Consider the following 11236-nt stretch of genomic DNA (forward strand, 5'->3'; position numbering starts at 1 on the left):
AGGATTTAAGTGCAGAACAATTCCCTCGGTTGTTTCTGTTATTTCATGTTTTGGGTTTGTGGTATGGAAGGTGGAAGGTTTTACAATTTGTCTCTCAAAAATACATCTTACCATAACTGTAATTCGTTCTCACCTTCTATTTCCACTTGCTCTTTTGCAGTCCCGTGTCACTTGGTGTAATTTCCTTAATTTGATGTTTCAAATAGTGCATCAACCTCTTCATCTGTCTCTGTGTTGTGCCTTGGAGGATGTTGATTCACTCCCCGACATTGTGATTCTTTACACAGTTGATTAGTTGGTGCTTTCAAAATGGTGGAGCTGAAGAAAGGAGGAAGAGAGTGTTGGACAGCAGAGTCCGAGCATAAACAGAACAAAAGAAAGTTCAGAGGAGAACTGGCTAGTGGTGTTGATAACATAGAAAAGGACAAGAAGGATTGAGGGTTAGGGGTGAGTGAAGAGTCATTTATCAGGCCAAACGCTTTATCTATCCGAATGGAATGCACATCTTGGATGGATTTGGGCTTTAGAAGAGTCAAATGATGTTGAAGTGCCTGGCAAGGAAGAGAAAACCAAATTTCTTGTGGACAGCAGTTAACAAGAGATGAAATGTGCAAGTTCAGTTAAAGAAGGACAATGAATGAAGCCAAGGGTGATAGTTAAGTGATATGGAAAAAAAACTGTTGTTTTGAAGTTAACAAGTCTTGCTTTGAAGGTGGCAGAGGAGCAGAGATTCAGCCATTGGGCAGCGAGAGAACAGGCAGTTGTCAGCACCCAGGACACGTGCTCTGAATGTACTAAGAGTGGGTACAATAGTTACAAAGCACCATTGGTAGAGGGCCAAGGGACTTCCTACAAACAGACTCACACTTCAAGGTGAGTCATAGGACCTACCACAATTTGGGAGGCACAATATCTTTTTAAAAAAATGTGAAAATGTATAATTAAAAAGTCTTTCTTTATCTTGGTTAAAGCACAGTTGCCAATAAGTGGTGCAGGTGAACTGGACCAAATGAGCAGGGTCACAGTTCATAACTGTTCCGGACAGACAGACTACATGTCCACTTGAAATAACAGGACTCATATAAATTAGTAACAAAATGCTTTATGTCTCTTCTTGGACCTCAGGTTCCACTTATATTATTGGTTCACTTCGAAAATGGATTGTGCTGCTTCAATGGCTAGGGCCAAAGTTCTGTGTGGTGTGTTAGTGAGCTATATCGACAGGAAAGGCACCAGGTCTATAGCCTGTGCTGAATTAGCTGATTTCAGCTGGGATTGTGGTAGGTAGTCTTCACACTAGTGCTTGCTATCCAATGAATCCAGCGGGAAAGTGTTTATCTATAGATGCCGGGTGAGGACAGGATCAGCTGTGATGCCTGTTGTAGCTAAATAGCCCACCAATACTCAACATCATGGCTGAAGTGAAGAATACCTCACTTGGGTGCAGCACTGTAGATGAGGCCAATGGAGTCAAATTCAAGTTCCAGCCTTCATGGGGTGGGGTTGGGGCTGGAGAACTTCAGTTTAAAATAGCAACTTTTCTGTTAATGATAAATTACTGGTGAACGCAAAGGAACAAAGGTCAAGGTTCCTGCTCTATATTGGTCATTTGCTTCTTGAAACCAAAAATTTTAGTTCAGAAAAATTACCAGCTCCTCTGCATTGATTCTTAGTATCTCAGTTTCCTTATAACTAGCCTTTGTGGACAAACCCTACTTTACCTCAGCACTTCAAAGCTTCATATTTTCACATTTGGTTAGTATTTTACAACAAGGGTAATGATAAACCAGATGTACGTAATCCAATGTGCAAAAATAGAAGGATGTGTCATGCTCGAGGAGCAAAACGGAGGGGAAAGGCTGTAAAAGGGCAAGTCTGCCATTTTCCTGGCTGGGGTGGAATTTTCCCCTCATTTGTAATGCATGAAGGGAAAACTAGGCTGGAACACTCAGCCTGCTAATACAACAGATCCTGTGCGCAAATCTAGGTTAGCTACAGAGAATTAAGCATTGTAAAATTACAAACACGTATGAAAGGCAGTAGAACAACATCAAATTCCTCTTTGTAATTCATTTGGGCATGAATATTCAGTGAGTATGTGCCAAATAGCTTGTACACAAAGACATTTTGTGTTTCGAGTAGAACGTGACAATAAATTTGTGAATTATTAATTGGTAAATTCAGATTGGTGAAATGCAATGTGTGTAAGGATATTTTCTCCACTAACTACTTGTTCTCCTACTGAATAGCATGAGCTTTAGAATATTTTAGTGTTGGCTTGGGGCATTTGTTATATTGTGATTCTATTAGAATAAATTGAGAATGGAGACTAAAAACATGTATTCCAATGTGCCATTCTTACAGTTTGCATCTGCCTCTTTCCATGTATTCTCCCATCAATGGGAACTGATTACATAGATTAATAGCATAGAAAACAGGCAATTCAATCCAACTGGTCTATTCTCGTGTTTGTGCTCCACATGATTTTCCTCTTAACCTACTTCATGTAACCTTTTCAGCATGTCCTTCTATTCCTTTCTCCCTCATGTGCTTATCTAGCTTCCCTCCCAAAACCTCTTTGGCTCTCTACCACTTGATTAGATTAGATTAGAGATACAGCACTGAAACAGGCCCTTCGGCCCACCGAGTCTGTGCCGAACATCAACCACCCATTTATACTAATCCTACACTAATCCCATATTGCTACCAAACATCCCCACCTGTCCCTATATTTCCCTACCACCTACCTACACTAGTGACAATTTATAATGGCCAATTTACCTATCAACCTGCAAGTCTTTTGGCTTGTGGGAGGAAACCGGAGCACCCGGAGAAAACCCACGCAGACACAGGGAGAACTTGCAAACTCCACACAGGCAGTACCTGGAATCGAACCCGGGTCCCTGGAGCTGTGAGGCTGCGGTGCTAACCACTGCGCCACTTCTTGGTTTCTTGAAACTTACTACTTTGACCAAATGTTTAGTCATCTGTCCTGACATCTCATGTGACCTGGTATCAAATTTTGTTTGATAATGTTCCTGTGAAGCGCCTTGGGCTGTTCTACTATGTTAAAGCTGCTATATAAATGCAAGTTGTTGTTGTGTATATCTATAGGCATTATTTCTTTTCCTTCTGTATTCTAATTAGCCAGGGCTAGGAAGCACTTTGGGGACTTTAATTACCCAAATATCGATTGGGATAATGTTAGAATAAAGCGTAAAGGAGGGAAGGATTTTCTGAAAGGTGTTCAGGAGAACTTCCTTGACCAGTATGTTTGTGATCCAACAAGGAAGGTAACATTGCTGGATCTGTCCTGGGGAATGAAGTGGGCCAAGTGAACCCAATATATTTGGGGGAATATTTGGATAGGAGTGGTAGATGTTTCAGGTACAGGTACAGTTTCCAACAAGGGAACAAGTTAATAGAACCAAAGCGAGGGCTCTTGGATGACGAGGGAGTTAGAGAATATGATGAAATAAAAAAAGAGGATACATAATGCCTGTCAGATGAATTCTTCAAGTGAGAACCAGGCCAAATATAATAAGTTGAGAGGGAAAGTGAAGAGGAACATAAGACAGGTAAAGAAAGAATGAGAGTAGAAAGGCAGTTAACATAAAAGGGATGCCAAAAATCTTCTACTGGCATGTAAATAGTAAATGGTAGTAAGAGGTGACATGGGGTCTATTAGGGACAAAGAGGGTGATATATGCTTAAAGGAACGGGGCAACGCTAGAATACTTAATGAGTACTTTGTAGCGGTGTTTACTAAGGAAAAGGATGCTGCCAAATATCGGTAGAAGCAGAGTTGGTAGAGATAATGGATGGGGCGAAAATTGATAGGCAGGATGTACAGGAAAGTCTGGCTATGCTTAGAGTGGATAAATTACCTGGTCCGGATGGCTTACATCCAAGCTTACTAAGGGAAGTAGGGGTGGAGATAGTGGAAGGGTTTGCCATAATCTTCCAATCTTCCCTAGATACGGGGGAGGTCCAGAGGATTGAAGAGTGACAAATGTGACACCCTTGTTCAAGAAAGGGTGTAAGGACATTCCTAGTAACTACAGGCTGGTCAGTTTAACACCAGTGGTGGGAATGTTTTTAGAAACAATAATCAAGGAAAAAATTAACAGGCACTTGGAGAGGTTTGAGTTAATTAAGAATATCCAGCACGGATTTGTAAAAGGCAGATCATGCTTGACTAATCTCATTGACTTTTCTGATGAAGTAACAGAGAAGGTTGATGAAAGGAATGCAATGGATGTTGTTTATATGGATTTTAAAAGAGTGTTTGACAAAGTTCCACATAAAAGGCTGGTTCACAAAATTGAGGCTCATGGAATAGGAGGGTCACTGGCGGTTTGGATAAAAAATTGGCTTAAAGACACAAAACCGTGGGTCATGCTAAATGGTTGTTTTTCAGACTGGAGGATGGTAGACAGTGATGCACCCCAAGGGTCAGAGTTAGGACCACTGCACTTTTTGATATATATGTAAATGACTTGATATTGGAATACAGAGTAAAATTTCAAAATTTGTCAATGATACCAAAATTGGATGTGTGGCAGACAGTGATACCACACGACTGCAACTGGACATGGATAGGCGAGCAGAATGGGCAGACAAGTGGCAGAGAAGTGTGCAGTGATGCATTGGGCAGAAGGGATGGGGAGAAGCAATATAGGCCAATGACACAATGTGCAGGGATAGAGGGAGCTGGGGGTTCAAGTGCAAAGATCTTTGAAGGTGGCAGGACATATTAAGAGAGTAGTTAGCAAAGCATGTGGTATCTTGGGCTTCATAAAAAGAGGTATTGAGTACAAAAGCAGGGAAGTTTTACTGAACTTGTATAAAGCTCTGGTTAGGTCACATCTAGAGTATTGTGTGCAGTTCTGGTCATCATACTTTCGGAGACATGTGAGGTTCCTTAGTTAAGAGAGCGCAGAGGAGATTTACCAGAATGGTTCCAGGGATGTGGGATTTGAGCTACAAGAAAAAAGTTAAGAAAAATTCCAAGGGGAGGACCTACCATCCATGGTTAACTAAAAAAGTTAAAGATGGTATCAAACTTAAAGAAAAAGCATATGATTGCGCAAAGATAGGTGGCAGGTCAGAAGATTGGACAGAATATAAAAAACAGCAAAGAATGACTAAAAGTTTAGTAAGGAGGGAAAAATTTGAGTATGAGAGAAAGTTAGCCAGAAATATAAAAACAGATAGTCAGTGTTTCTATAGATATTTTAAAAAGATTTAACAAAGTGAGTGTTGGTCCTATAGAAAGTGAGTCTGGGGAATTAATAAGGGAAAATGAGGAGACAGCAGATGAATTGAACAGATATTTTGCATCGGTCTTCACTATTGAGGATACAAATAACATCCCAGAAATAGCTGTAAATCACAAAATGGAAGGGATAGTGGAACTCAAGAAAATTACAATCACCAGGGAAGTGGTACTGAGCAAATTGTTGGAGCTGCGGGCTGACAAGTCTCTGGACTTCATCCTAGGATCTTAAAAGAAGTGACTAGTGAGATAATTGATGCGTTGGTTTTAATGTTCCAAAATTCCCTAAATTCAGGGAAGATTCCATTAGATTGGAAAATAGCAAATGTAACTCCTTTATTCAAAAAGGGAGGGAGACAGAAAGCAGGAAACTACAGGCCAGTTAGCTTAACATCTGTCACAGGGAAATTATTAGAAGATATTATTAAAGACATTGTAGCAGGGCACACTTAGAAAAATTCAAGGTAATCAGGCAGAGTCAACAGGGTTTTGTGAAAGGGAAATCATGTTTAACCAATTTATTAGAGTTCTTTGAAGAAATAATGTGTGCTGTGGATAAAGGGGAACTGGTGGATGTACTGTACTTAGATTTCCAGAAGGCATTTGATAAGCTGCCACATCAAAGGTTATTGCAGAAAATAAAAACTCATGGTGCAGCGATAACATTTTGGCATGGATAGAAGATTGGTTTGCTAACAGGAAACAGAGTAGGCATAAATGAGTCATTTTCTGGTTGGCAAGATGTAATGAGTGGTGTGCTACAGGGATCAGTGGTGGGGCCTCAACTTTTTACAATTTATATAAATTACTTAGATGAAGGGACCGAAGGTATGGTTGCTAAATTTGCTGATGACACAAAGATAGGTAGGAAAGTAACTTGTGAAGAGGACATAAGGATGCTACAGAATGATATGGATAGGTTAAGTGAGTGGGCAAAGATCTGGCAAATGGAGTATATTTTGGGAAAATGTGAAATTGTTCACTTTGGCAGGAAGAATAAAAAAGAAGCATATTATCTAAATGGTGAGAAATTGCAGAGCTCTGAGATGCAGAGGGATCTGGTTGTCCCAGTGCATGAATTGCAAAAGGTTAGTATGCAGGTACAGCAAGTAATTAGGAAAGCTAATAGAATGTTATCGTTTATTGCGAGGGGAATTAATACAAAAGTAGGGAGGTTATGCTTCAGTTATACAAGGCATTAGTGAGACCACATCTGGAGTACTGTGTACAGTATTGGTCTCCTTATTTAAGGAAGGATGTAAATGCGTTGGAAGCAGTTCAGAGAAATTTTACTAGACTAATACCTGGAATGAGCAGGTTGTCTTGAGGAAAGGTTGGACAGCCTCACTTGTATCTCTGGAGTTTAGAAGAGTAAGAGGCAACATGATTGAAACATATAAGATCCTGAGGGGTCTTGACAGGGTGGATGTGGAAAGGATGTTTCCTCTTGTGGGAGATTCTTGAACCAGGGTCGCTGTTTAAAAATAAGTGGTTGCCCATTTAAGACAGAGATGAGGAGAAATTTTTTCTCTCAGAGGGTCGTGAGTCTTTGAAACTCTCTTCCTCAAAAAGCCGAGGAAGCAGAGTCTTTGAATATTTTTAAGGCAGAGGTAGATAGATTCTTGATAAGCAAGGGGGTGAAAGGTTATCGGGTGTAGGCGGGAATGTGGAGTTGAGGTTACAATCAGATCAGCCATGATCTTATTGAATGGCAGAACAGACTCGAGGGGCTGAGTGGCCTACTCCTGTTCCTAATTCGTATGTTTGTATGTTGGGCTGGCGAAGGTGGGGCTGTTCTCCTTGGAACAAAGGAGATTGAGGTGAGATTTTATAGAGGTTATAAGATTTTGACAGGTAGACAAAGAAAATCTGTTCCCATTAGTTGATGGTACAAGGACTAAACAACACAGGTTTAAGTTTTTGGGCAAAAGATACATGGGGGGGGGTTGTAAGGAAAAAGCTTTTTTACGCAGAGAATGGTAAGGACCTGGAACTCACTGCTTATGAGGGTGGTGGAAGTGAAGACAATCAATGATGCTGCCTCCAGACTGACAGTGGCAAAGGATGTAGAACAGCTTGCCTGCTTGCACTTTTCCGTTGAAGAATGGTTCACGGCACTAGGGGCAAATCATGGAAAGCACTACTAAAACTATCGATAGACCAGCAACATCTCAGGTTCTGTCATTGGCTAGCATTGAACTGGTTGATTGCAGCCAGTTGGTGAAGGTGGTGCTACAACGAGTTACACTGTCCTCAAGCTGAAGAAAGGAAGCTTACCATGCCTGATGCTGGAGGTGCAGGTGTAGATCTCGGTTGAGTAGGTGATTTAAAGACCCCTAACCCCATGGTCAAATTGGATGGGCACTTGAGGAAAATAAACTTGCAGGGCTATGGGGATAGAGTGGGGGAGTGGGAGTGACTGGATTGCTCTACAGAGAGCTGGCATGGGCCTGATGGACCGAATGGCCTCCTTCTGTGCCGTAATGACTCTATGACAGTGGATTTTTCTCCATCTACAGGCAGTGCCAGAATCTATTTCCAACTCCTCCAGATCATCAATATTCAAAGGAATGCATAATGTCTTTCTCCCTTTGTTTCCTGATAGTCTCCAGAAAAATGCCCTCCTCCAGGGATAACTATTTTCAGCTCACTGCCTTCCACGACTGTTGGCCACAACAGATTGTTAATTATTATTAATGAGCAAAAACAGATAATGATTTAGTTCTTTTAGTGTTTTGCATATTATCAATTTGGGTGGACCATTTGTGTATTAGCGGTGAGCTCCTAGAGGGTCTTTCGCAGTGATGATTTTGTGCTAGTCGCACTGAATTAGTTCATTCTACTACACCACTGTAAAGTAATCCTTCAGCTCACCATTCACTAGAGATATTTCATCTCATTTTAACGATATATTATTACATTTCTATCTTCGGGCAAACATGTTTGACCCTGCCTTCAGCCTAGTTGTGTTTTCAAAAACATAACAATCTTCTGGTAATAATTTTCTAACTTTGTTGGCTGGTTCTTGGCATTTTGTTTTGATGGAATCTGTAAGTTTCCTTTATTGCCTCGACGAGTGAGATCTAGGAAACTCTCAAGATGCAGGATTGTTGGAAAATGTAAACACCAACAACACAGTGGTTAGCACCGCAGCCTCACAGCTCCAGCGACCCGGGTTCAATTCTGGGTACTGCCTGTGTGGAGTTTGCAAGTTCTCCCTGTGTCTGCGTGGGTTTCCTCCCACATGCCAAAGACTTGCAGGTTGATAGGTAAATTGGCCATTATAAATTGCCCCTAGTATAGGTAGGTGGTAGGGAAATATAGGGACAGGTGGGGATGCGGTAGGAACCTGGGATTAGTGTAGGATTAGTATAAATGGGTGGTTGATGGTCGGCACAGACTCTGTGGGCCGAAGGGCCTGTTTCAGTGCTGTATCTCTAAACTAAACCTTGTATTCATACAGCAACTTTAGCCGAATAAAATGTCCAAGGCTCTTCACAGGGGCGTTTTAAAGCAAAATTTGACACTGAGCCTCATAAAGAGGTCGTAGGGCAGATGATCAAAAACGTGGTCAAGAGGTAGGTATTCGGGAGCGCCTTAAAGTAAGAAAGAGAAGTAGAGAGGCAAAGAGCTTCAAAGAGGGAATTCCAGAGCTTAGGGCCAAGACAACTGAAGGCACAGCCATGAACAGAATGGGGGTTGGACAAGAGGCCAGAATTAGAGAAGCACAGATATCTCAGAGGATTGTTGGACTTGAGGAGATTATAGAAGTTAAGAAGGGCGAGGCCGTGGAGGGATATGAAAACAAGGATGAGAATTTTAAAATTGAGATGTTGCTTAACTGGGAGACAATGTAGGTCAGTGAGCACGGGGTGATGGGTTCTGGACTTGGTGCGAGTTAGGACGTAGGCAGCAGAGCTTTGGATGACCTCAGTTTTAAGGAGGGTAGAACGTGAGAGGCTGGCCAAGTGAGCATCGTAATAGTCATATTGAGGTAACAAAGGCATGGATGAGCAATTAGATGATTCAAGTCTATAAAAAGATGGTACTGATTGCTGCTGGATCTCACATATTATTGCTGCCAACTGTTGCCACCCTCAGATGCTGCCTGCAGACTGGCAGTGGCAAAGGGTGTAGAACAGCTTGCTTGCCTGCATTTTTCAGTTGAAGAATGGTTCATGGCACTCAAGGCAAATCATGAACAGAACTACTAAAACTGTTTATAGACCAGCAATGTCTCAGGTTCAGTCATTGGTTAGCTGGTTGAATGCAGCCAGTTGGTGAAGGCGATGTTACAACTATTTACCCTGTCCTCAAACTGAGGAAGGGTAACTTATCTACCTGATTGCTTTCCAGTGATCACTGCCTGCTGGGGGTGCAAGTGTGGATCTCAGTTGAATAGATGATTTAAAGTCCCCTGATCCCATGGTCAAGTGGCCAACCAAAACTCACTGTTAAGGCTCTCACAAGTGGATATAGCGCTGGAGCTGCTCCTGTCTGTGGAACTGTACCTCAGTTTCAGTCACCATTCTCCAGGGAGGAGGCATACGCAGAGAAACTCCAATGGAAAAAATAAATTCGGGATTTGCCACAGAACTTGTTGTAGTACTTATGAGCAATGACTTCATTTCCTTTGCGAATCGTTGAAAAGGACAATAATGAGCACCAATTACGCTGATTATTAAAAATAGGGAAAATATGCTGCTTAACACCGTTTCCTGGATTGCTGCATTGTGTTTTAAGATTTTGGAATGTGTGAAAAGGAAGTCTGGGACTACACAAGGCCATTGGTAATGGGTGGGACAGAAGTTCCAGCCTTCAACCTGTACAATAGTTTTACAGGTCGAGCATCTGATATTCTGCATTAACCGCCTGAGGACTGTACTAATTCTTCAGAAGTAAGTGAAAAGATGTTCAACACGTAATTGCAATTTAATTAGATTGCTTCAAACGTGCAGAAGGAGTTATTAAAATGGCTGGCATAAACGAGATGCAAGGGAAGCTGCAGCTAACTGGTCACAGCAATGATGCCAGTCATGGGCATGTCAGCTGCCAAGCAAATCTTTGCCTTGCTGCTGACAAATCTGGATGACACTCTGTGGAGTCAAGTAGTGCCTGTGAGGGAGATGAATAGACAGGAAATCATGAATAGCAATAACACAATATCCCTTTTTGTTTTTACTCCATATCAATGGTCGGGGTTTACGCTAGTGTAACTGAATATCTCCATAAATGAACCTTGCATCCCCTATAAGAACATACAGAGTAGGCCATTCAGCCCCTCGAGCCTGCTCTACTATTTGATAAGATCATGGCTGATCTGAATGTGACCTCGACTCCACTTTCTGCTCTGTCCCCCAGAACACTTGACTCCCTTGTCTAACAAAAATATATCTAACTCAGCCTTGAATGTATTCAATGACCCAGCCTCTACTGCTTTCTGGGGAAGAGGATTCCACAGATTAATGACACTCTGAGAGAAAAAAATTTCTCCTCATCTCCATCTTAAATGGGAGACTTCGTATTTTAAATTGTGTCCCCTAGTTCTAGTTTCACCCATAAGTGGAAACATTCTTCCAGCATCCACCCTATCAATTTCCCTCAGGATCTTATATGTTTCAATAAGATCATCTCTCACTCCAACAAATTAAAGTGTCTCTCTATTTGTCCAATATCCAGGTAAATATAATGAGACCTAAGGATTGAACATAAAACCCAGGACAATATAATCCAGTTGACTGGAATATATCATATCACATGATAATGTCATCTTTGGTTGGAGGATTGAGTACATGCTATCCGACCTTGGCTCAGTTTGAAAAAGCAGATGAAGTTATTCAACATTAAACAAGTAAATGAACCGTACTCAGTACAAACTGTACATTAACAGCTGCTTTACAATTTTCCTCAAAATGTCACAATAACCGACGCTTCTCCTGCATGACGTCTCAATGTAAA

The sequence above is a fragment of the Heterodontus francisci genome, chromosome 42 (assembly GCF_036365525.1).
Source record: "Heterodontus francisci isolate sHetFra1 chromosome 42, sHetFra1.hap1, whole genome shotgun sequence".
Lineage (NCBI taxonomy): Eukaryota > Metazoa > Chordata > Chondrichthyes > Heterodontiformes > Heterodontidae > Heterodontus > Heterodontus francisci.